The 24,698-nt window shown below is 45.3% G+C and overlaps 1 long non-coding RNA gene across 1 annotated transcript in view; it reads right to left on the bottom strand.

Moving 5' to 3' along the window:
• LOC129625517 (uncharacterized) overlaps window positions 1–24,407 on the bottom strand; it is a 65,479-nt gene extending 41,072 nt beyond the window's left edge. Inside the window, exons 1-4 of the long non-coding RNA XR_008701494.1 lie at window positions 24,375–24,407; window positions 22,484–22,536; window positions 17,363–17,470; window positions 14,697–14,730 (exon numbers count right to left, since the gene is read on the bottom strand). This is a non-coding gene — a long non-coding RNA (uncharacterized LOC129625517). The remainder of the gene's footprint in view (window positions 1–14,696; window positions 14,731–17,362; window positions 17,471–22,483; window positions 22,537–24,374) is intronic.
• Between the last annotated feature and the right edge of the window lie 291 nt (window positions 24,408–24,698).

Raw genomic sequence — 24,698 nt, 5'->3', positions numbered from 1 at the left:
TCCATCCAGGGTTTTTAAATAATGTCCTGAATTTTTATACATATTTAGAAGCCACTTTTGAGATTTCTTACCTAATAGCAAATACACTATTGGAGAAACTGCAATAGAGAAATAATTTACATAAAGCAATGATGAAAAATGAAAACATTCTCTTTAGTTGGAAGAGATAAGAAGGTACAAGATACAAGATAAGAAGATACCTTTAGAAGATACAAGCAAAGTGTTAGGAAGAAAATTACAAACAGTGGGCTGACTGCCGAAAGAATGAAGGTGGAGAGACTTCTAACATGAGTCCATAACTGAGCTGCTGGCTTGTTTCTAATCAAAATGTTTAAATCTTATTTCAACTTTTTTCCTTTTAAAATTTTGTTTTAGTATTAGAAGTATATTCATAATGTGTTCATACTAACATATAACATAATATATAAATATAAATATTAATACTAAATATTTTTAAAGCGCAAATACTGGAAGCACATGCTCAAAAGGGTTTTACCAATAGGGGTGCATGATTTACAGTCTTGTGTAGAGGATAGCTAATCAAAAACAACAAAGAAAACGGGTTGGTTTAGTTCCCTAAAACAATTTATTAGGGGAAAAAAATGTTCCCCACCATATACATAACATATCAATTCTAGGTGTGCCTTGGTCCTCTTGTGCCAAGTAAGCAAAATTAGAATGCTAATTACCCAAGCGTTTTTACAGTTGTTTGGTTAATGTCATCTGTTTGCCTTTGGTTAAAAGTCACATGTGAGGAGTACAGTCCCAGAGACGGTGATTCCAAAGGAGAACAAGCATCAGCCCAGGAAATATGGATGGTTAGTACTCTGAACTGTTAAGAAGTAACTGCTCACCTGTGGAGATGAAGACAGTAAGATCTGAGAGTTAAATGGCTTGCTGGTGCTATGTAGGTGGGTCCCTAAACAGAGCCCGGACTGGGACCGTCCAGACTCATCTTCTCCCCATCCAGGGCACCTCTTTGGTTACGCCCTGCATCTGAAGCGACAATCCAGTGTGGGCCCAGTTTTGTATTTCCAGATTGGAGGAAAGCAATGGATTCAAAGCTTCAGCTAGAAATCACTCTTCACTTGCAAAGAAAATCCTTTGAATTTTCTGGTGAGACTCATGGCCACAGGCTTTATAGAGCTAAAGACAAAAGGTCATTGTTGGGTTTGCTGGCGTCACCATGTTGCTAGGAGAGCGTCTGTGATGGAATGTCCCAGGCAACAGGAGCCGGGATCCTCCACACAGCCCTGCTGTGAGCAAAGGACACGGCCTCTGTGCACAGGGAGGAGAGATCAGGCACCCCAAGGGCAAGGCCAGAGCACCCAGTCCTCCTGGACTTCGTGGGAGAGGACTGAAGACCAACACAAAAGTCCTCATACTACATCGTTTCTTAATGATTTTAAGAAATAAATATATGTTAAAATTTCTATTTTTATTTTGCTTCATGGTACCCAAACCTGCTCACTTCTTTTGGACAACAAGTTATAACAAACAGCAGTAAAATGAGCCTGAAATGGATATGAACTCATTTTGCTGGGAATAGGCAATGACCTGGCCCCATGTTTGACTTGCCAGCCCTGGGACCTCTCCAAGCATGTGGTGTAAGGATGGGGTATTGGCCCAACTGCCTCACAGGTCAGGTCAGAGAGCACAGGAGGACGAGGAGGATGCAGATGAAGGGAACAGATGCTCTGCAGGGAACAGGGTGCGAAATGCTGTGCTGAAATGTTCAGCACAGATCCATCTCTTTCAAGAACCAGGATTCCAGCTGCCATTCTTCCCTTTGTTATTTACATCCTAGAAAATATGCCTCTAAGGGTAATGTGTGCTCATATATATGTATGTATTTTCAGAGTGAGAGAAAACAGAAAGAATAAAAGGAGATTTTTAACTCACTAGCTAACATTTTTGAAATGTTTGAAAACTGCTTTTGGGAAAGCAATATAGCTTTTGCTTAGAAATAGAAATACAGCACATTTTAATTTAAAAATATCCCTGCATTTTTTGAGGGGGGGGCGGGGAAAGTGTTTCATTAACCTCTTAAAACTGAGCATGGTTGTCAATTCTGAAGTCTTCCTGCTAAGCATTAATGGGAGGCTATGTCACCTGTGACCAGGGCTAAGGGCATAGCCCCGGGCTCCCACCCCTGCTTCTGAGTCCCCTGCCTAGGGTCAGAGTAGGGGAAGTGTATGATGCTGGCTGAGGTAGACTCTAACCTTGGGTAAAAATGGGAGAGAGAAAAAAAAGAAGCCAGGGAGGATTCTGGGAGGTTAGATTGACAGGGAAATCTTCTACTTCAAAAGCTCAGAGGCCCTACAGGACTCAGGCTGGCCCAGCACCGGGGACGGATTAGGGTCTCCAGCCCTCTATGCCAGCTGCCACTCCTGCAGGTAGTGATGGGCTGGCTAAAAAGTTGAGTGGGTGGAAATGCCTCTGGCAGAACCTGGACCCATCCTCCACAAAAGCTACTCACTAGGATCATCTGCTCTCGTGTAGACTATCTACATGTCATGGCTGCCACAGGGAATGGGCACATTTATAGCATTGCTGGGACCATGCTCTGGGGTGGTGAGGGATGCTCCGGGTACCCAGGTGCCCAAGGCCCTAGGGGATCAGTTTATTGATACACTGACAACTGGCACAGAGGTTGGGAAGCTCTAGTTCACGGTGCAGCCCATCTCTGAGGATGAAAGCCTTTGTCCTTCATTGAAGGATAGGGAAGGGCAGGTATCTTTGGGGTGGCCCTGAGGTCATGGTGCCAATGTCTCTCCCTGCAGTGGGAAAGCAGAGGTGGTGCAAGGCCTGAAGAAGAAGACGGTGGTTCTGTGAGGGCCTGGGAATCTCTGGCAGGTGCCTCAAGTGGAAGGGGGCACTCCAGTGCCTGCCCTGTGCCAGGCGAGATGTGAAGGGTTGCTCCCAGAACCCTTAGCTCCTAAACTCTGCACCTTCCCTCCCCCTGTGAGGGGAGAGGGCTATGGGCAGAGCCTGGATCCTAGAACTGGGATCTGGAAAAAGTGGGTTGGGAGTTTCTGCCTCTCCTGTGGTCATGCCTACAGCCATCCTCTGCTGATCTCTGAGGACGATGCCCCAGGCGAGGAGCGTGATGGGGTTTTTGTTTGATAAGGAGAAAGTGAAGGAATATCAGTGGGCCCATCCATAGAGGGAGAACGCAGCAAATACTTCATAAGGGAGGTTATCTCCTTTTCCTAGTGTATGATTTTCTAACTTAATAAAACATTTTTTTTCTGTACTCCCGGTTTTCCAATCCTGAACTCTTTATTTTGTTTCTCTGGGATCTCACCCTGACTTATGACTAATACACCATCCATGAGCTAACAGCTTGCAAATGGATGTATTCAGCCAAGTTTCTTCTCCCGAATTTCAGAAGTGTACCTAATTCCCTACTGGTCATTATGCTTAGATGCCTAGTGGGTACCTGAGACTTCCCCGTGTGTAGTTTGGCAAAGAGGAAGTCATTTCATTCACATACTGCAAGTAATCTCCTGTTTACCAAAACCTTTGGAATTAAGAGCGTTTCGTGCTCGTAGCTCAAAGAATCAAGGAACATGGTTTTCATTTACGATTGTTTTAGTAATTTCTGCCAGACTAAACAATACGATTCTATTCTTGTTTCCAGAGTTTTACCAATGTGAAGCATACTTTACTAGACATTTTTAATACTAACTGAGTCTCCAAATAATGGTGTGGGCGGTCATGACCATGTGTCATAGCTGCAGACAGACAACTTAAGCCAGAAGATGGCTTGCAACGTTTTTCTGTAGTCTTCAGAAACACCTTCTTTCCAGTTCGGCTCAGGTGATCTTTTGTTGTTGTTTAGTAGCTAAGCTGTGTCCAACTCTTTCACGACCCCATGGCTTGTAGCCCATCAGGCTCCTCTGTCCATGGAATTTCCCAAGCAAGAATGCTGGAGTGAGTTGCTATTCTGTGATCTTTGGCATCGGATAATTTTTCTCACCTCCTAACTTTGTCCCTATCATTTATTTTACCTTTTTTTAAAAATTGAAATGTAGTTGATTAACAATGTTGTGTTAGTCCCAGGTATATACTAGAATGATTCAGTTTTAGATTCTCTTCCATTATGGGTTATTAAAATATATTGAATATAGTTCCCTGTGCTACACAGTAGGTTTTCTATTTTATGTATGGTAATGCATACCTGTTTAATCCCAAACTTCTAGATACCCCACGACTCTGCCCTTTCCCCTTTGGTAACTGTAAGTTTGTTTTCTATGTCTGTGAGTCTATTTTCTATTTTGTAAATAAGTTCATTTGTATCGTTTTTTTAGATTCACCATATAAGTGCTATAATATGTCATTTGCCCCTACCATTTCTAATAAAACCTGAATTTCTTTCAGATTTCATGACCAACAAGACCATACCAGGTTTGGGATGCAGCTGAATGGGGATGATCAGAAAGATCCATTAGTAGAGGTTCAGTTAGCAGATCCTACAGTTCCTAGGATCCAGAGCCACTGGGAACAGGTAGGGACCAGGGCTTCAGGTGGGAGAAGCAGAGCCCAGGAACCTTGGTATCAGGCCTGGGAAGCAAGACCCCGAGGCCAGGAAGTTGCAAAGTGAAGATGCAGCTGAGTAGAAACCAAAGGGCATGAGAGGCAGGGCTGGGAAAAGCCTGGGGTGCCTGCAAATGGGTGGAGCTGGAGACTAAGCTTGTTGCCACTACAACTCTCCCTTTGCAGCTAAATCGAGTCCCACCTTGGAGGCTGGCTGGTCGCAGAGCTCAGCCAGCCCCATAGCCCAAGCAACATGTGGATGACATACGTGGCAGTGGTTCAGAGGTAGGCATGAGGCAGTTCTTGGTGATGGCTGTGAGCATCCTTATTACCCCCCGTGCTTATAACAGACGTATGACATAGAAGTGCTGCTGCTACTGCTAAGCTGCTTCAGTCGTGTCCGACTCTGCGCGACCCCCCATAGATGGCAGCCCACCAGGCTCCTCTATCCATGGGATTCTCCAGGCAAGAACACTGGAGTGGGTTGCCATTTCCTCCTCCGATGCATGAAAGTGAAAAGTCAAAGTGAAGTAGCTCAGTCGTGTCCGACTCTTAGCGACCCCATGGACTGCAGCCCACCAGGCTCCTCCGTCCATGGGATTTTCCAGGCAAGAGTACTGGAGTGGGGTGCCATTGCCTTCTCCATGACATAGAAGTAGGAACGCCCATATCAGATGCAGTGACGTATGATGTAACTGGGGACACCCGTATCACAGACGCAGTGACGTATGACATAACTGTAGGGTCACTCGTATCACAGACGTAGTGACGTATGACGTAGATGTAGGGACACCGGCATCACAGATGCCGTGAGGTATGAGGTAGATGCAGGGATGCCCGAGTCACAGACGTAGTGACGTATGACGTAACTGTGCGGACGCCCGTATCACAGACGCAGTGACGTATGAGGTAGCTGTGGGGATGCCTGTGTTATAGACATAGTGACGTATGATGTAGACCTAGGGATGCCTGTGTCACAGATGTAGTGAGGTATGAGGTAGATGCAGGAATGCCATGTCACAGACGTAGTGACGTATGACGTAACTGTGGGGACGCCCGTATCACAGACACAGTGACGCCTGAGGTAGCTGTGCAGACACCCATATCACAGACGCAGTGACATATGAGGTAGCTGTGGGGATGCCCATATCACAGATGTAGTGACGTATGATGTAGCTGTGGGGACGCCCTAACACAGACGTAGCGATATGTGACGTAGGTGTGGGGACACCTGTAACAGACGTAGCAAGGTAGTGACGTAGACATAAGGACACCTGTGTCACCACATGCGAAGAATTCTAAGTGAACCAAGATGAAGAAGGAAAGTCACACATAACTGGCACGGGTAAGGAAGAAGTAACACTCCACCGGGTGATGGGGAAGCAGTGGTATAGCGGGTGACTTTCAGGGAGAGATGGAAATAAACTTCAGAGCAGGAAAGCAGGAAGGAATGGTTTTTGGAAGGCACGCTGAGATGAAAAGGTGTTGGTGGCTGAAGGGAACTGGTGTTGGGTGTCAGCCCCACAGGACTCACGTGGTGGCCCGAGGGCTGAGCTGGGGGTGGAGGACGACCATTCCGTCCTCACCCACAACTCCTTCCAGGCTCAGAGGTGAGGAGCTCCAAATGAGAAAACTGGGAAGAAGGAAACAGAAATGCAGCGCGTGATGGGATGGCGGTTGGGTCCATCCACCAAATGCCATGGTGCCCCTGTGCACCCAGCACTGCAACAAGTCCAAGGCCCTGACAGGTAAGGATGGGCCTTACTCTCAAGGAGCTGATGCAGACATGGGAGGGGATTCAGACAGAGCTGCACCTGTGAGGATGGATGAGCCAGGATCCCAGTTGGCAGCGAGAAGGGAAGTTTATTCTTGCTGCAGTCTCCCTATAGAGCATTTGGTGGGTGAAAACCAGGTGCCCATTACTCTCCTGGTACCATTTAGATATGAGAAATGTCCAGTCACTTAAATCTCAAAGCATCACTTCATTTTAGTAATTAATGTGGCCAATCTCCTGTGATAATCAGAAGCGTCACACTTCATTTCACTGGGAAAACTCTGCCTGCTTCTCCCCCTTGCATGGACTGCAGGCTGAGGTCAGCAGGAGCAAAGAGCCCCTACCCACCAGTGCACCCCCAGCTGTGGTTCTGACCCCATCTTCCAGTGGTGGGTGTCTGCGTGGCCCTCATCCTGCCCTCTGGAAACCCTGAGAGCCTTCTGCCCCTCAATGCTGAGGGCTAGCCAGTCCCCAGGCGGCTGGCTCTCCGGGTTGGCTGTCAGAGTGGCTGACCCGCCAGGCTCTCTCTCCCTCCAGACTCCATCAGACTTCAGCCCACTGTGTCCCCCAGCTTCAGGGACATAGTTTAAACCTCCACATGCTTCCTCAAAGCCCCTGCGTGTTGTTTTGAGGAAGACATGCCATTCTTCCAGGTGGAACCCACAGGTTAGCTCTCTTCCTCCAAATTCTGTTCACAGCAGTTCTTTTCTTGGCCTTATAGTTATCTTGTATAGTCTGGAGGTGGGTGGTGGACTGACAGTAGAAAACTCATTTTCATAAGCATTCCTTGCAAATCTTGCAGTTCATTTTGGAATTTTTTTAACAAAGAAAATGGTTTTATTTCTGATATTGCACAGTTTATTACATAGGACCCTGGTGATGAGTGTGAAACTGAAGAACTCACATGCACATTTTGGAATATTTTATCTATTACTTGTGGCCTTACTGGAAACTGAGACTAAAAGTTCCAACATAACATCCTTAGTGCATCCGTTTCTTCCCCCGGAGCATGGCATGTACAGAAAATGGTAGCATTTGTGAGGTACTCTAGGGTCCATATTAAAAAGCAGAGACATTACTTTGCCAACAAAGGTCTGTCTAGTCAAGGCTATGGTTTTTCCAGTAGTCATGTATGGATGTGAGAGTTGGACTGTGAAGAAAGCTGAGTGCCGAAGAATTGATGCTTTTGAACTGTGGTGTTGGAGAAGACTCTTGAGAGTCCCTTGGACTGCAAGGAGATCCAACCAGCCATTCTAAAGGAGATCAGCCCTGGGTGTTCTTTGGAAGGAGTGATGCTAAAGCTGAAACTCCAGTACTTTGGCCACCTCATGCGAAGAGTTGACTCATTGGAAAAGATTCTGATGATGGGAGGGATTGGGGGCAGGAGGAGAAGGGGACAACAGAGGATGAGATGGCTGGATGGCATCACCGACTCGATGGACGTGAGTTTGAGTGAACTCCGGGAGTTGGTGATGGACAGGGAGGCTTGCTGCTGCTGCTAAGTTGCTTCAGTCGTGTCCGACTCTGTGCAACCCTATAGACAGCAGCCCACCAGGCTCTGCCGTCACTGGGATTCTCCAGGCAAGAACACTGGAGTGGGTTGCCATTGCCTTCTCCATTGTGTTGAAGTGAAAAGTGAAAGTGAAGTCGCTCAGTCGCGTCCGACTCGTAGCGACCCCATGGGCTTGTGCTGCAATTCATGGGGTTGCAGAGAGTCGGACACGACTGAGCGACTGAACTGAACTGAACTAGGGTCCATGGATGTGCTATTGGTAGCTGAAGGGGACTGGCAAGGGGCTCCAGCTACTCTAGGCCCAATTGGACAGTTCAAGGGCATACCTAGGATCTATTTGCTCACACAATGTACTACTTCACATTGGCTGGGAAGCTGTGCACTAGGTTGTGCATGAGGCTGAAAGTGATGCAGAAGAGTAAATGATTCATTTGAGCTGTATGGTGGTGGTGATACCTGAGCTGGGATTTGAAGAATGAAGAGGAGTTCCCTAGGCAGCCAAGTAGGGTAAAGGCATTCTGAGTAACTCGGTAATTGGTGCAGCTGGAGAATTCAAGTGTGTGCTTAGTAGAAAGGGATGTGGTTGGTCAACAGGCTGGAGACTTTCATCCTGGGCAGTCCTATCCCCCAAGACTGAGAGCCATTCTTGCAGTAGTTTCTGTCACTAAGCTTCATTCTTGGCTCCATTTTTTTAAGATCTTCTTTATAATTCACATCTAATGAATTTCCAGGTTCTGCTTGTTTTACCTTTTAGTGCTTTTTCACAAGATCCCCTTCCCCTCCTTCTCCATACTTGCTGCCATGGTCTTCCTTCTCCCACCTTGTAAAGCAGGACCATTGTCCCATCTTCCTTGCCCACCTGCCCCTCTCCCAATCCATTTTGTGCACTACGACCAGTGATGTGAAAACATTAAGGCAAGCTTAATCCCCACCCCACCCCCCGATCATTTTACATCTCATTCTGTGGAAATACCCTGCCTTGCCACAAGTCCATCCAGATCCACACACTCTAGAACCTTCCACCTGTGAGACCTCCCTGCCTACCTCTCCCCTCTCCCCCGGGCCCACTCTGCTCCAGCCACACCAGTGTCCTGGCTCGTCCTCAGATTGGCCAAGTACAGCCGCCTCAGGGCCTTTGCACTTGCTCTTCCCTATTCTCAGATAGCTTATTCCTCAGGTGTGTGTGTGTGTATGTGTGTGTGAGCGCACGCACATGCTCATGCTCAGTCACTCAGTTGTGTCTTATTCTTTGTGACACCATGGACTGCAGCTCACCAGTCTCCTCTGTCCATGGGATTTTCCCAGCAAGAATACTGGAGTGGGTTGCCATTTCCTCCTCCAGGGGATCTTCCTCAGATAGTCAAAGCTTTCTCCTTTGACATCTTCAAAGTCTCAAACACCACTTCATAAGAGACCATCTGTAAACAATAGCAACTCAACCCCGGATACCCCTACCCCCTCTGCCTACTTTATCTTCTTCCAGAGCATCAGTTACCACATAGCTGATGCACGTTTATTTGAGTATTAGAATGTGAGTCTGCGAAGGTAGAGCTTGGTCCTCTTCCCTGAAGCATCCTCAGTGCCTGGCTGGCAGGAGGCTCTTGATGGCAGTTCCGAATGATGGGCCAATAAAGAGAATTGGGAGGAGGTGGAGAATGTCTGACTCACTTCACACCCAAGGTTTCTCCAGCCTGGAAAAGTCATCTCCTTTGACACCAATCATTTATTAAAGATTGACTATACGTGGGCCTTTGTGCTAGGCATTTTACATGTATTACCTCAGTTAGTCTCTGCAATGATCTATAAAATATATACTATTTCTAGCCCCTCTTTTTAATGTAATGTGGGTTTTACAGAAAATTAAAACATGTAACAGTGCATTCAAATATACAACAACGTATACTTTAAATCCCATTCACTCTTGCAATTTGTTTACTTTTCCTGACCTTTTTATGTGTACACATAAATGCATACACATAGGATTGGGACTTTGTGTTTTTACCTGCTTGTTTTTTCCTTTACAAAAATGAGATCCTGCTACAGATATTATTATACAGATACTGTGATGTGTCTCAGAGATTTTTGTCATGAAAATTAACAAGATATATCTCACTTTTACTCTTGGCTTCTTACAGAGGATACACCACAATGCATTCAATTCATCCCCTTTTGCTTCACATTCATGTTGGGGTTTTGTTTTGGTTCTACTATGTTGAAAATAATTCTGTTTACAAATAATAAATGCTGGAGAGGGTGTGGAGAAAAGGAAATCCTTCTACACTGTTGGTGGGAACATAAGTTGCTGCAGCCACTATGGAGAATAGTATGGAGGTTCCTCAGAAAACTAAAAATAGAGTTACTATATGATTTAGCAATCCCACTTTTGGACATATACTGGAGAAAACTATAATTCAAAATGTTACATGCACCCCAATGTTCATAGAAGCACTATTCACAATAGCCAAGACATGGAAACAACCTAAATGTCCATCATCAGAGGAATAGATAAAGAAGATGTGGTGCATATACACAATGGAATACTACTCAGCCACAAAAAACAATAAAACAATGCCATTTGTGGCATCACTGATGTACTCAGATTATCATACTAGTGAAGTAAGTCATAAAGAGAAAGACACACTATATGATATCACTTTTATGTGGAATCTAAAATATTACACAGAGAAACTCTATGAAACAGAAACTGACTCAGACATAGAGAATAGACTTCTTGTGGCCAAGGGGGAGGGGCTGGGTGAGGGATGGAGTCAGAGTTTGGGGTCAGAAGATGCAAGTTAGTATATATAGAATGGATAAACAACAAAGTCCTACTGTATAGCACAGGGAACTATATTCAGTATCCTGTGATAAACCACAATGGAAGAGAATATTTTAGAAAGAAATAACTGAATCACTTGGCTGTATAGCGGAAATTAACACAACATTATAAATCAACTATACTTCAATTAAAAAAAATCAAAAACAATTCTATAATAAAAATCTGTCTCCCTATATTTTCAATCAGGCTGAGGTAGATTACTACGTATTAGGAGGGAAATTCTAGACAAAATTCCTAAGTCAGCAAATATGCATATACTGATGATGTACTGGGCTTCTCCGGTGGCTCAGTGGTAAAGAATCTGCCTGCCAATACAGGAGACGTGGGTTTGCTCTCTGGTTGGGAAGATCCCCTGGAGAAGGAAATGGCAACCAGTTCCAGTATTCCTGCCTGGGAAATCCCATGGACAGAGGAGCCTGGAGGGTTACATTCTATGGGTAAAAGTTGGACATGACTGAGTGACTAAGTAACAACAAATTGATGTATTAGGATCTGGTCCTGTGGCTGTGGTCTCTGCAGCAGAGGTAGCCAGTGCCTCACTCATATCCCTCCACTCACCATCACCAGGCAGGCTGCCCCACCTCTGCCTGAGGCTTTCCAGGGCCACCAGAGCTTCTCTGTCTTTTTGTAAGCGATGGAACAAATACCCCAAAGCAGATTTCAATCAGTGACCCACAGGAGTTAATGGACATGCACCCGTTGAAGGGTTAACTCTGTGTTTTGAGTTTTTCACTGGATCTTAGCCATTCCTTTGCTCTCAGTGGTAACTTGATTGACAGCACACTCTTGATTGACAGCCTTCCCTTTCCTGGCTCCCTTCCTCCATCCCCTACTCAGGTTTCTCAAGTTCAACTCCCAAATGAACCCTCACACTCAAGTCTTTGTCCTGGTGTCTATTTCTGGAGAGTCAGAACTAAGACACTCATTTATTTCTGAGGGGAAAAAAAGAGTTTATTCTCTAAGTAAAGGTGATGCATGAACCTGGTGTTTTTTAAATATATAGAGATAGAAAATGAAAGGTTAACATCTTTCCTCTTCAAACTTCTAGTCTCTCTACCCAACAGTAATGCCTGTTGACAGTACCCTTTATTTCTTTCCAGATAAAACACATGATTATACAAATATCTACACATATCCTTTTAAATTTACATAAGTGGAGTAATTCTAAACACTATGCCTGGCATCTTTTTTCCACTTAATGACATAGTCTTGGAAACCAGTTTTATTTGCACATGCAGATCTTTAAATAACAGTTTAATGGCCTTATATTCTATGGCAATCCCATAGTTTTCTAACCACTTTCCAGTTGCTCAGTCATGTCTGACTCTTTGTGACCCCATGGACTTGTAGCCTGCCAGGTTCCTCTGCCCATGGGATTTCTCCAGGCAAGAATACTGGAGTGGGTTGCCATTTCCTTCTTTAGGGGATCTTCCTGACCCAGGGATCAACTGCAGGTCTCCCTCACTGTAGGTAGATTCTTTACTGTCTAAGCCACCAGAGAAGCCCAAGTCTCCTATTAAAGAACATTTATTTATTGTTTCCAATATTATGAATGTACCACCATGCTGTGAAAAAAAGATTTTGTACACAGACCTTAGCTCAATCTTAAAATTTTAAATTAATTCATAACAAAACTGTTGTGTCAAGGGATATATATTTTTATACTTATTTTTCTGTTTTAGATGTTACTGTTTTCCCCTCTTCAAGTTGATTGCATTGATTTACACTCTGATCAACAGTGTGTAAATGTCTGTTTACCATGGCTTCCCCCACACTGAGGTTATCAACTATTTTAATGTTTACTAATCTGTGAGGTGAAAAGGTTATCTCATCATTTTATTGTGATTTCTACTTGTTCATTTCCTTGACTCATTTTTTAATTGTATTTTTGTCGTCCTTTTGATTTCTAAGAGCTTTTAATTAATTTTCTATTGAGGTAACATTGCTTTACAACATTACATAAGTTTCACGTGTACAACATTATATTTCCTCTTCTGTGTACCTTACAGCAAGCTCATGACCAAAATTTTAGTGTCCAGCCATTACCATATGAATGACCCCATTTATCCATTTTGCCATCCTAACCCCCTTACACCACCCCTTCCCTTCTGGTAACCACTACTCTGTTCTCTGTATCAACCTTTTGTTTTTGTTTGGTTTGATTTCTTTACTTATTTTGTTTGTTTTTTAAATTCGACCTATGAGTGAAATCATACGGTATTTGTCTTACTTTGTCTACTTATTTCACTTAGCATAGTACCATCAAGGTCCATCCATGTTTTTTTGCAAATGTCAGATTTTATCTTTTTTATGGTTGAGTAGCTGTGTATGTGTGTGTGTGCTCACTCAGTGTCCGACTCTTTGCAACCACATGGACTGTAGCCTGCCAGGATCCTCTGTCCATGAAATTTTCCAGGCAAGAATACTGGAGTGGGTTGCCATTTCCTCCTCCAGAGGATCTTCCTGAGCCAGAAACTGAACCCTTGTCTTTTGTATCTCCTGCATTGGCAGGTGGATTCTTTACCGCTGACCACCTGGGAAGCACCATGGTTGAGTAGTATTCCATTGTATATGTACACCCTATCTTCTGTATCCATTCATTATTTGATGGGCACTTAGGTTGTTTCCATATCTTGGCTATTGTGATTAATGCTGTAATTTACATGGGGGTGCATGTATCTTTTCTAATTAGTTTCTAAGTGCTTTTATATCAGGTATGGCTACAAACCTGCTAGATACAGTACTTACATTTATTTTTTCCCATTCTATGATTTTCCTTGAACTTTTGAGTAATGATATATTTTCTTATACAAAGGTCTTAAATTATTAAATCAAGTCTGTTCATCCTTTTTTTTTTTCATAGTTTCTCAATTCTATACCATGTTTAAGATGTCTGTCCTGCCCCAAGTTTATAAAAACATCCAACTACCTCCTAATTCTTTAAGAGTTACATTTTTGCATTTAGATCACTAATCCAGCTGGAGTTTATTTTTCTGAGTGGTGTTGGTTGTTAGAAGCAACTATAGAGAAATGGAAGTGAGGCAGAGAAGACAGGCCGAAAAGAGAATGCAGGACAGTGACAGTCAGGAGTTGCCATGGATCAGAACCAGCTGACAGCCTTCCTCGGGAGGGTGAAGTCCATCCTTTTTAAGGACTCTTATCAGTGGTGCAAAGGAGCCAGTTTGTTCTGGCTCCAAGGGCCAAATTATTACATTATTATAAGTTAAATCTTATAACATTATAATTATACTTTTTAAAGGTAAAATTATTCCAAGTTTATCACTTCCTCCTGATTATTTTACTATGTTTTACTATTACCTATGTTCCTGAGGTTATTTCTATCATATGTGTATGGTGGAAATATAATGGTGATGCCATGTTGGAAGCTTGAATAGGTCATAGAGGGAGTATTTACACCATGGAAACTGGCAAAGCTACAAGTCACGGTCTTTTTTTTTTTTCCCTTTGGGGATCCAGTTGGTAAGCATTTCCCAGCACACCACTGACTTAGCCCTTTTCCAGATGTCTATTCAGAGGGGAGGCTGGCATGTCAGACAGGAAACTCAAGCATCAGTTATGGAGTCAGACTGGAGGACACTGAGATCCATTCCAGTCTTAACATTCTATGATTCTCTGATGCTTGTAATTACTCTCAATGGCTATACTGCTAGAGGGGAATTTAGCTCAGAAAAACCTGCTTTTAGGGGATTTCGCCAGTTTCCACATTCCGAAACTGGATCTCATTTTAGTGTAATTCAGTCCCTTGATGAATCCTGTAGAGGATTCTTCCCTGTGATGCCTCCAATCCGGATTCCAGTGCAGCAACTCAGAGCTCTAGATAGAATTATTAACCATTGCCCATCTGTTTTGCATTTGATAATTGTGTTCGTCAAAGATTTGACTCTCTCTTTAAAGTAGTCAGAATGCACTGACCACTTTACTTCCTCCCTGACTACATGGCAGCTCCTATCTAGTAGAAAGCAAAAGAAGGCTGGGGGAAAGAGGAACAAAAGATGAGCTTCGGATCTTACCCCAACTCTTGAAGCAACGAAAGCATTGTTTACCCTGGTTAAAAACAAAGGCCTTTGTTAGGATTCATAAATCAGTTTTTCAGATAAAGATAAGAACATTTAAAAGATGCATGAAAGTCATAGGAAAAAGTGTAACATTCAAGGAGCTCTTATATGATCTTAGGAGAACCTTCTCACTTGGATTAGGAGAAGGTTACTTTTTTCTGTTTTCTTTTAAAGATAAGAGACCTTTTAAAAGTGTTTAGCACACATTTAGAAATCCCTACAGAATCAATGACAACATTAATTTATCCCAAAACAAATCCATCTACCATATTAATAATGTTTAGGGGGCTCCTTCCACCAAGAATTTTATTTCTCTTTCACAAATACACCATAGAAGTCATTTTGCTCCCATTTCACAGATAGTCAGACTGGTCTATTGACAGTCCCCCAAGCATTCTAAACTATTTCCAATTTCTCTCCTTTCCCTCTTTCTGCCTAAAATTCTGTCTCTCCTCTTTTCATGTAATCATGTCAATTCTTTATGATCCCATGCAGTCTTTAATTATTCCCCAGTTCAGTGATGCAGGTTTCAGGACTCACAACTCCTGCTTTCTGTACCACTCATTTGCTGCCTTATCATACCTTCCCTTGTGACTTACTGTTGTTAACTCCATTTCTACTGAGTATGGTTTTACTCCAGCATTTAGACAAGAGGTTTTTATCCTGGGATGCATAGACCCCTTAAGACTACAGGGAAACTGGGGATGTCGTGAAATTTTCTAAAATTTTGTGTGTATGTGCCTTTTTAGGGGCAAAAAATTATCTTTCATCAGATTCTCCAAGGGATTTTTGACCTGAGAGTTCCACCTCTTGGAGGACAGAAACTAGATGATACATTTTATTGTATTTTTTGCAATATATTCAGTAACTCAGCTCAGTAACTGAATGGGCACAGGGTCAATTTAATGTTTCCACTTATTTGCTATAAATCAATCTCTTCTTTTCCAAACTAAGAAAGAGGAACAACATGGTTTGTCTGTTTCCATCTCACAGTTGAGCACATATGAAGATAATAGGTGTTTAAACATTTTGAAAAATACAAAACAATACAATTATGAGAGCTCCCTTGAGACATGGAATATGGGAATTCTGCATTCATGAAAATCTCTCTCATTCATTTACCTTTTATGAAACTTCTTCCAAAGAAGCAGAGCTTGGAAAATGTTTTTCCCTTGATACAGAGAGGAGGCTGGCATGCCAGAGAGGAAACTCGATATGAAGCAATTCACCAGGTGAAGCATTCATTAATTCACTCTCCATTCATTAATGATTTTTATTTCCTTATTAACTCTCATTCTCTCTAATACTATTCCCATTCTAATTCTGGGTGTGTTCAGTATTCTCTCAGACACTCCTTGCAACAGCCTAGCCTCTCATTTCCTGAACCTTCTCTCCTCCAATGATGTGACCTTTTCCCCCACTCATGCCCTCACTCCCATGGTCATACCTAGACTTTGTCTTTATCTTGTCTACACTGCTCCTGTGCAGGTAGAATAATGACAACCGCCCCCACCCCACACACACACCAAAAGATATCTATGCTCTGATTCCTAGAATCTGTGAATAAGGCGCATTAGATGGCAAAGAGGGATTAAGGTTATTAACCAGCTGACCTCACAGAGAGAGTATCCTGCATTACCCAGATGGGCCTCAGACAACCACAAGAACTCTTTAATGTGGAAAAGGGAAGACGAAGAGGATGTCAGAATGATGCTATGTGATAGGAACGTGACCCGCTATTGCTGGCTTTGAAGATGAAGAAGAGGACCAAGAGCTGAGGAATGTGGGTGATCTCTGTGAGCTGGAAAAGGCCGAGGTGTGGACTCACCCCTGGAGCCTCCAGAAAGGAGCACAGCCCAGCCAACACAGTGTCTTCAGCCCACTGAGACCCACTTCAGAATGCTGACCTCTAAGAATGATAAAATAATACATTTGTATTGTTTTATTTTTTCAAATATTCATTTATCTATTTGGCTGCATTGGTTCTTATTTGCAGTATGCGGGATCGTTGTTATGTGATGTGGGACCTCTAGTTGTGGTGTGAGGGCTTAGTTGTCCTGTGGCATGTGGGATGTTAGTTACCTGACCAGGGATCGAACCTATGTCTCCTGCATTGGCAGGTGGATTCTTAATCACTGAAACACCAGGGAAGTCCCTCATTTGTGTTGTTTTAAGCCAATAAATCGGAGAAGGAAATGGCAACCCACTCCAGTGTTCTTGCCTGGAGAATCCCAGGGACAGGAGAGCCTGGTGGGCTGCCGTCTATGGGGTTGCACAGAGTTGGACATGACTGAAGAAGCGACTAAGCCAATAAATTGTGATAACCTATGACAGCAGCAATAGGAAACCAGCATATCTTCCTTCCAGTGGCAAATGAAGTCCGGTTTGCCTCCAGGAAACCCACTCTCCTATCTTTACAGTTTACACCCTCTAGTACTCAATTCTAGCAAGGCTTTGACCCCACTAAGACCTACAGTCCATTGATCCTATAACCTGTGATCTCACTCCATATGTCCTACTCCCCTGAGAAAAATTCCAACTCTCATTGAATCCAACCCTCCACCTATTTTGTACTTGAACCTCAGGACTGACTGTGGGTGGAGAAAAAACACACAACCAACCTTGAGACTCAGGAAGTATCTCTGTGTGCCTGCAAATCCCCAGGAGGATTCCGTGATTCCTTCACCCTCTTGGTCTCCTAGGAGAAAGTTTCACAACCTCTTTTCTCTCTGAAAGGGAAAGTGAAAGTCGCTCAGTTGTGTTGACTCTTTGCGACCCCATAAACTATACAGTCCATGGAACTCTCCAGGCCAGAATACTGGAGTGGGTAGCTATTCCTTTCTCCAGGGGGTCTTCCCAACCCAGGGATTGAACCCAGGTCTCCCACATTGTAGGTGGAGTCTTTACCAACTGAGCTATCAGGGAAACCCGCTCTTCTCTGGAAATGATCAGATCCTCTTTCTGCAAATCTCCAAATTCACCCTTTGCTGATTTTGTGTGAATGTGACCTTTCTATTCCAGTGAAAAAGTAGACAGTGAGAAGAGGGCTTCCTCACACCCTACCATCTCACCTACCCACCCACTCGTCTACACTGCCTTCTCTCCCATATCTGCAAACTATCTCTGGGAGAGTCTATCTAAGCTCTGCCCCTTCAGAGGAACAGAGGAACAGCCCCATTACATCTCTCCAGCTTCTGTTTCCTTTTGTTCCCATGAAGTCACTCTTCATGGGATCCTGTCCTCAGCACCTGAAGAGCCTGCTATTCACCACTACCCCCCACTATCCTCTTTTGGCCCCATGTTCCCTCTTCTGTTACTGCCATGTTCCTCTTCTCCCATCTTCTCTTGAACTACTTGGGTCAGCCCTGCATCCTCGCCCCTGAAACCGCCCTTGATTATGTCACCAGAGCTTCCGCATGGCCGAATCCAGTGGTCAGTTCTTGGTTGCATGGGACTTGGCTTGTCAGCAGCAGCTGGCATCACCTCTGGCCTGAATTATCAGCAAGTGTTCTGAAACAGTCTCTCAGCTCTGTTTAGCTGCCCTGGGTCTGTTTTCTACTCAGCAATCAGAGTGCCCCTGTGTTGTTTTGTTTTCAGTAGATAGGGTCCTGTCACCCCTCGGGTAATAACCAGCCAAAGCATCTCAGCTCATTCCAGATACAAGCCAAGGTCCTGACAGTGGTCCACAGCATGCCATACGTGGGCTGGTCACCTCCCTGGCCTCACCTGCTGACACTGCTTTCCTGCTCCCTCTGTGCTAGCCTCGGGGCCTTCTTGAGGTTCCTCAGACACACACACAGAGACTCTGCCCCTGGAGTATCTGCCTGGAGAGTTCTTCCCCTAGAGCAGCACAACCCTCCCCTTCTTCCTTGAGGTCTCTGCTCAGATGTCACCTTATCACAGTGGCCTCCCCGACACCATCCACAAATAAACAATAATACCCCTGGCTCACCCCTAGCTGCTTTATTCCATGCTATATTTTTTTCATAACACTTATCACTATCTGAGATTTCACATATATATGTATTAATATTTACATTAAGCTTAGATTTGATAGTTAATAATTTGATTATTTAATAAACATATTCAACATATCTGCTATCATTAAATTATGTATAATATTACAGTATATACTATTATATAATAGATTGAAAGTGTTAGTTGCTCAGTTGTGTCTGACTCTTTGCGATCCCATGGAATTCTACAGGCAAGAAGACTGGAGTGGGTAGCCATTCCCTTCTCCAGGGGATCTTCCCAACCCAGGGATCGACCTGGGGTCTCCTGTATTGCAGGCAGATTCTTTACCATCTTAGCCATATCATATGTATGTGACATATACATATAAATAGCAGGTGGTGATTGCAGCCATGAAATAAAAAGACACTTACTCCTTGGAAGGAAAGTTATGACCAACCTAGACAGCATATTAGAAAGCAGAGACATTACTTTGGCAACAAAGGTCTGTCTAGTCAAGGAAACCACTGGTTTTTCCAGTGGTCATGTATGGATGTGAGAGTTGGACTATAAAGAAAGTTGAGTGCAGAATAATTGATGCTTTTGAATTGTGGTGTTGGAGAAGACTCTTGAGAGTCCCTTGGACTGTGAGGAGATCCAACCAGTCCATCCTAAAGGAGATCACTCCTGGGTGTTCATTGGAAGGACTGATGTTGAAGCTGAAACTCCAATCCTTTGGCCACCTGATACGAAGAACTGACTCATTTGAAAAGACCCTGATGCTGGCAAAGATTGAGGGCAGGAGGAGAAGGGGACGACAGAGGATGAGATGGTTGGATGGCATCACCGACTCAATGGACATGGGTTTGGGTGGACTCCGAGAGTTGGTGATGTACAGGGAGGCCTGGCATGCTGCGGTTCATGGGGTCACAAAGAGTCGGACACGACTGAGTGACTGAACTGAACTGAACTGATATATATAAAATATATTATTTTTTCTCACTCACAAAACTATAAATACCATCATGACGGGTTTTTGTTTTGTTCCTTGATACAGCTCCAGCACATAGAAGAGCATCTTATGTGTAGCTAAACAAGTCTCTTGACTGAGGATAAGACTGGATGGATGAACCCCTGACTAGGTGAATCCAGTGTGGCCATAGCCCTCTGCACTGTTTTGCAGTGAGCAAGCAAGATGAGCTTTTCGTCGATTTGCATTTCTCAGTGTTAGCTCTTATCAAATATTGATAGGTGTGATCCTGAGAGTGGGTCTACCTGACTAATGTCTTTTTAACCTCAAGGGGCATCTTCTCCAGGGAGATCCTGGACTCCTGTGATGTCACCACCACCTGGATCTATGTTTTCTTTGGACAATCTTCCCTTAAAAACATCCTCCTTGGGGGATGAGGGTGAGGAATAGAAGTTAATTATTGATGCTGTTGGAAAACGTTCTGATTTCTGTGAAAACCACTCTCTATTTTTCAGGAGAGTTTTGTACCAAGGGAGAGCAGCACTGCTTCCCCACTGTGGAAGGAACAGCTCAGGTCCAAAACCACCCTTTGAAAGCAGCCCTGACCCAATAATCAGTGTATAACGATTGGACTGACCCAATGCCAACTCTGTTTGTTAATTGGAACATGGAAATATTGGGCTTCTCTGGTGACTCAGTTGGTAAAGAATCTGCCTGCAGTGCAGGAGACCTGTGTTCAATCCCTGGGTTGGGAAGATCCCCTGGAGAAGGGAATGGCAACCCACTCCAGTGTTCTTGCCTGGAGAATCCATGGACAGAGGAGCCTATTGGGCTACAGTCCATGCGGTCACAAGAGTTGGACATGACTGAGTGACTAAATAACCACATGGAAATAAACACTCTTAGAAAACTCTGTTGTTGTTAAGTCAGTAAGTTGTGCCTGACTCTTTTGCAACCCCAAGGACTATAGCCCACAAGGCTTCTCTGTCCATGGGATTTCCAAGGCAAGAATACTGGAGTGGGTTGCCATTTCCTTCTCCAGGGGATCTTCCCAACCCAGGGATCGAACCCTAGTCTCCTGCTTGGCAGGAGACTTTACCACTGAGCCACCTAGGAAGCCCCTTAGAGAAATAGAGGCGGGTAAATTTTTCTCTTCCATTTTCACCTTTTCTTTAAAGGTGGTAACAGCAGGCCCCTGTGAAGCCCCCTCCCGCACAGTTCCAGAAGCACAGTGCTTCTCAGAGCATCCGAAGGCTGGACCAAGCAAAGGCTCTTTCAAATCCCTGCCAAGCAAACCCTCTGCCTTAAATCATTATCATCAATAATCCAAATAGGACCTCGTTTCTGAACAGGGTGTCGATTGAACCAGATCCACCTTCACCCTTGACCTTGAGGATGAAAGGAGGCATATGACTCACTACATCTGCAGCAGAGCAACAAATGTGAGTGGTTAGATCATGACCCTGAGAGTGCAGCTCGCTCTGGTGGCTTGCATGCTTGGGCAAGTTATTTAGACTCTGTGCCCGTAAAATGGGGAAGAAACAGCACAGAGTCCACTGAATGACTGTGAGGTTGAGTCAGTGGGTGAACATATGAGGTCAGTGCCCAGCATCTCACAGTACTCAGGAGAGCATTGACTCGGGAGTAGCAGGGCCTGGAAGTGTGCGGCCCTGGTTGACCACTTGGGGACCCAGAGCGTGGTATTTAAGTATGCCTCAGCTTCTTCACCTGTAAATGGGGACAATTGTATTACTCAAACCATAGAGTTGTTCAAAGGATTAATCTGAAAAATGTGCATATAATTCGCTGAACTTTTTGATGGGTGCTTGGTCAGTGATGCTGCTGTTTACCGCTGTCTTCATTATCTTTCCCACCTGTGAATGCCCCTCCAACCGCCCACCCCCACCCTCCCGCACGTCTTGAGAACTGTCCTCAGGTAACAGGGCCCACACAGAGATGCATGAGGGGAATGCCCATCCCTTCCCTAATACATATGTGAGAGCCGTTTTAAGTGGGAGGCTGTGGGGAGGACCCTTGAAACAGGAAGAGCAGTAGGACTGGAGTCAGAAGCCTTGACTCTCAATCTTATCACTTGCATTCACCAGCTGTGTGTTCACCACCAACCTGCAACCCTCTCTGTGCCTCCCTGTCCTTCCCCATAGAACCAGCTTCCATGAGGACCAGTGAGGGGGTGTTTATCTGAATACGAATGGAAAGGCTGAAGAAGGGAAGACAAGGTTCCGAGGCGGATAGTAACAAGACCAAGGAGGCCAGCAGAGTGTGGGAGAGTCCAGACCAGGTCCTGCGGTGTTGGGGGTCGGTGTGTGTGGGGGTGCTGCTGCCGGGAGGGGAGGCGCCTCTGGAGGCCTCAAGTCACAGCCCAGGATGGGGTGCAGAGGCCAGCTGATGCACACCGCCAGGCACCGCTGCGCCATTCCCTTCAGGGAACTCATCTTATGCCCGTAGCTGTGGGGAAGGAGTAGAGGGTTTCCTTCTGGGCACCCTGGGCCCAGAGCTCCAAAGATAGGAGGGTGCTCCCTGGGCAGGACCTGGCCGAGCATCCCTGAAGAAAGAGACCAAACTGTGGCTCCTCCCTCCTCCCAGCCATTGACTCATTCGCCCAATTCCCAAACAGGACCATAAAGGTTAGAGGGGAGCTCAACTCCAAGGTAATTGCCCTGAGACAATGAAAATGTGCCACCGCCCCCAAGCAGCTGCTGAAATGCCTCAGCCTCCCACGCTGCAGGCCTTGCTGGCTGCCCCTCAAAGTCACATTCCTGGCAAGTCCGGGAATCCAGAAAAATCCTCCAGAACTTACCAGCAGGGCCTCAGTCTTCTCCGGTTACCAGCAGGTGGAAGGTGGGGCCGCTCCTGATAGAAATGGTTTGGACAGACCTCCAGAGTTCAAGGACGTCTCCCTCTCAGCCGGCAAGGCTGCTATGCTGACTGTTCTTCCCTTGGAGACCTGGTTCTCATGAGGTCAAAGCTCTTGCCCCCAGAGTCTACCAGCCAGGACACTGAGAGCCCTCAGAGCCCTGTCCTCCCCTCCGCACTGAGATTCCCAGTTTCCCTTCAGGCACCAAGCTTCCTGGAGCCTTGTGATCTTCTTTTATCCTCCTGAAAATGTCAGGGGTTTCCCTGGTGGTCCAGTAGGTAAGAATCTGCCTGCCAATGCAGGAGACTCAAGTTCAATCCCTGATCTGGGAAGACCCCACAAGCTACAGGGCAACTAAGCCTGTGGGCCGCAACTACTGAACCCACAAGCTCTAGAGCTCCTGCTCCACAACAAGAGAAGCCACCACACTGCCGCTGGAGAGTAGCCAACCAGAGAACTAGAGAAAGCCTGCATGCAGCAACAAAGACCCAGTGCAGCCAAAACTAAATAAAGAAATGAGTTTTTTAAATTAAAAAAAAAAAGAAATGTACTGTCATCCAGTACAGATGAGACAGTTGGATGGCATCACTGACTCCGTGGACATGAGTTTGTGCTAACTCCAAGAGACAGTGAGGGACATGGAAGCCTGGCGTGCTGCAGTCCACGGGGTCACAAAGAGTCAGACACGACTGAGGTACTGAACAACAAGGACGGTCAGCCAGGAGACATGTGGGTTTGGCTCTAGATTTTTACCTGAAAATTACGGAATTGAAATTTGAATGCTAATTACAAGTGCCACTGCCCTTGTGAATGAATTGGGGGGTGACTAGTGCTTCATTTATTCGCCCCAGTCAGTCATCACGGGGGAGAATGCTTCTTCCAGGCTCTGTGATATTGATTCTTATTTACAGTCTTTAGACAGGAGGATGGTCGAGTCCCATCCATCTGCATTACTAGATGGGCCAGCTCTTTCCTTGTCTTTATAGAGTATCAGGGACCAGGTTCACAGAAATTCTGAATTGGGCTAGGCAACTGTGGTGATGCATGGAGAATTATTACCCTCTATTTTTTAAAAAAGCCCTGCCACGGTGCCTACAACCTATGTATCTCCTTACTGTAAAATGCATGGACTACATGAGCCAATGCTCTGGCACCTCCTCCAGCTCCTTAGTCCCTGCTGCTGCTCCCCCATCCCCGGGCCCCCATACCCTACAGCTCTCTGGGGGTGGCTGTCTTGGGCTCTACTGGGGGCAGTGCTGGAAGTTCTGGGGGAGGTGATGCTCTTGCATCCCAGCAGCATCTGCACAGGAACAACGGAGAGAGAATCCCCGGAGCCCTGTTCCCCAGCAGGCTTGGCCCCGTGGCTACAGTGGTGCCCTGTGGTGCCTGCTCATTTGGGTACCAGCATCAGCTTCCTTCTCCTCCCTGCCTCACTGCCCGTGGGATTATTCCCAGGAAGGCAGCACGTGCCTCAGTCTTGTCTCAGGTGTGCTCCCAGGAGACGCAAACTAACAAGCTAGCCTGGCCCAGGACAGGCAGGATGGGCTGAGCCGGGCAGGGCTGGGAGTGAAGAGCCCTGGAAGCTGCAGTCCCTCTGCAGCCTGGCCTCATTTGCGCTCTGCCACTCAGTGCCTGCATCCCCCATGGCCTTCTCTCTCCAACCCCCATATAGGCTCTGGAAGAAGCATCGCAGCATGTCTCTATGTGTCTGGGGTGTCCCTCTTTCTGACTCTCCCCCAAACAGCCCCCCCGCCCCCTCTAGCATACCAGCCCCTGGGACACTCCCTTCCTGGAACCCAGCTCACACGGGCACAAGGGACCAAGAACTTCACACCTGATGCCGCGCTGATGCTAGTCTGTATTTGCTCCACTTCTCCAATGAAATCTTCAGCTTCTGAAGAGCTAGAGACCAAGGCAAATGTTTTTTATTTGGTTTTGTTCAGTTTTTGTTATCTTGTATCCCATGCTATGGACACGCACAGTCCTGGTGAGGCCTATAGTAGGTATGTAATCATTCAACATTTCAGCAAGTGTGGATTAAATGTCCACTGTGTTCTAGTTTCTCAGAATATATTTCTCCCAGCTCAAATGCTAATGTGGGAGGGCTTCCCTGGTGGCTCATTGGTAAAGAATCTGCTTTGCAGTGCAGGGGACATAG

Source organism: Bubalus kerabau, chromosome 13 (assembly GCF_029407905.1).
Source record: "Bubalus kerabau isolate K-KA32 ecotype Philippines breed swamp buffalo chromosome 13, PCC_UOA_SB_1v2, whole genome shotgun sequence".
Lineage (NCBI taxonomy): Eukaryota > Metazoa > Chordata > Mammalia > Artiodactyla > Bovidae > Bubalus > Bubalus kerabau.
This window is presented reverse-complemented; position numbering and strand designations above follow the sequence as displayed.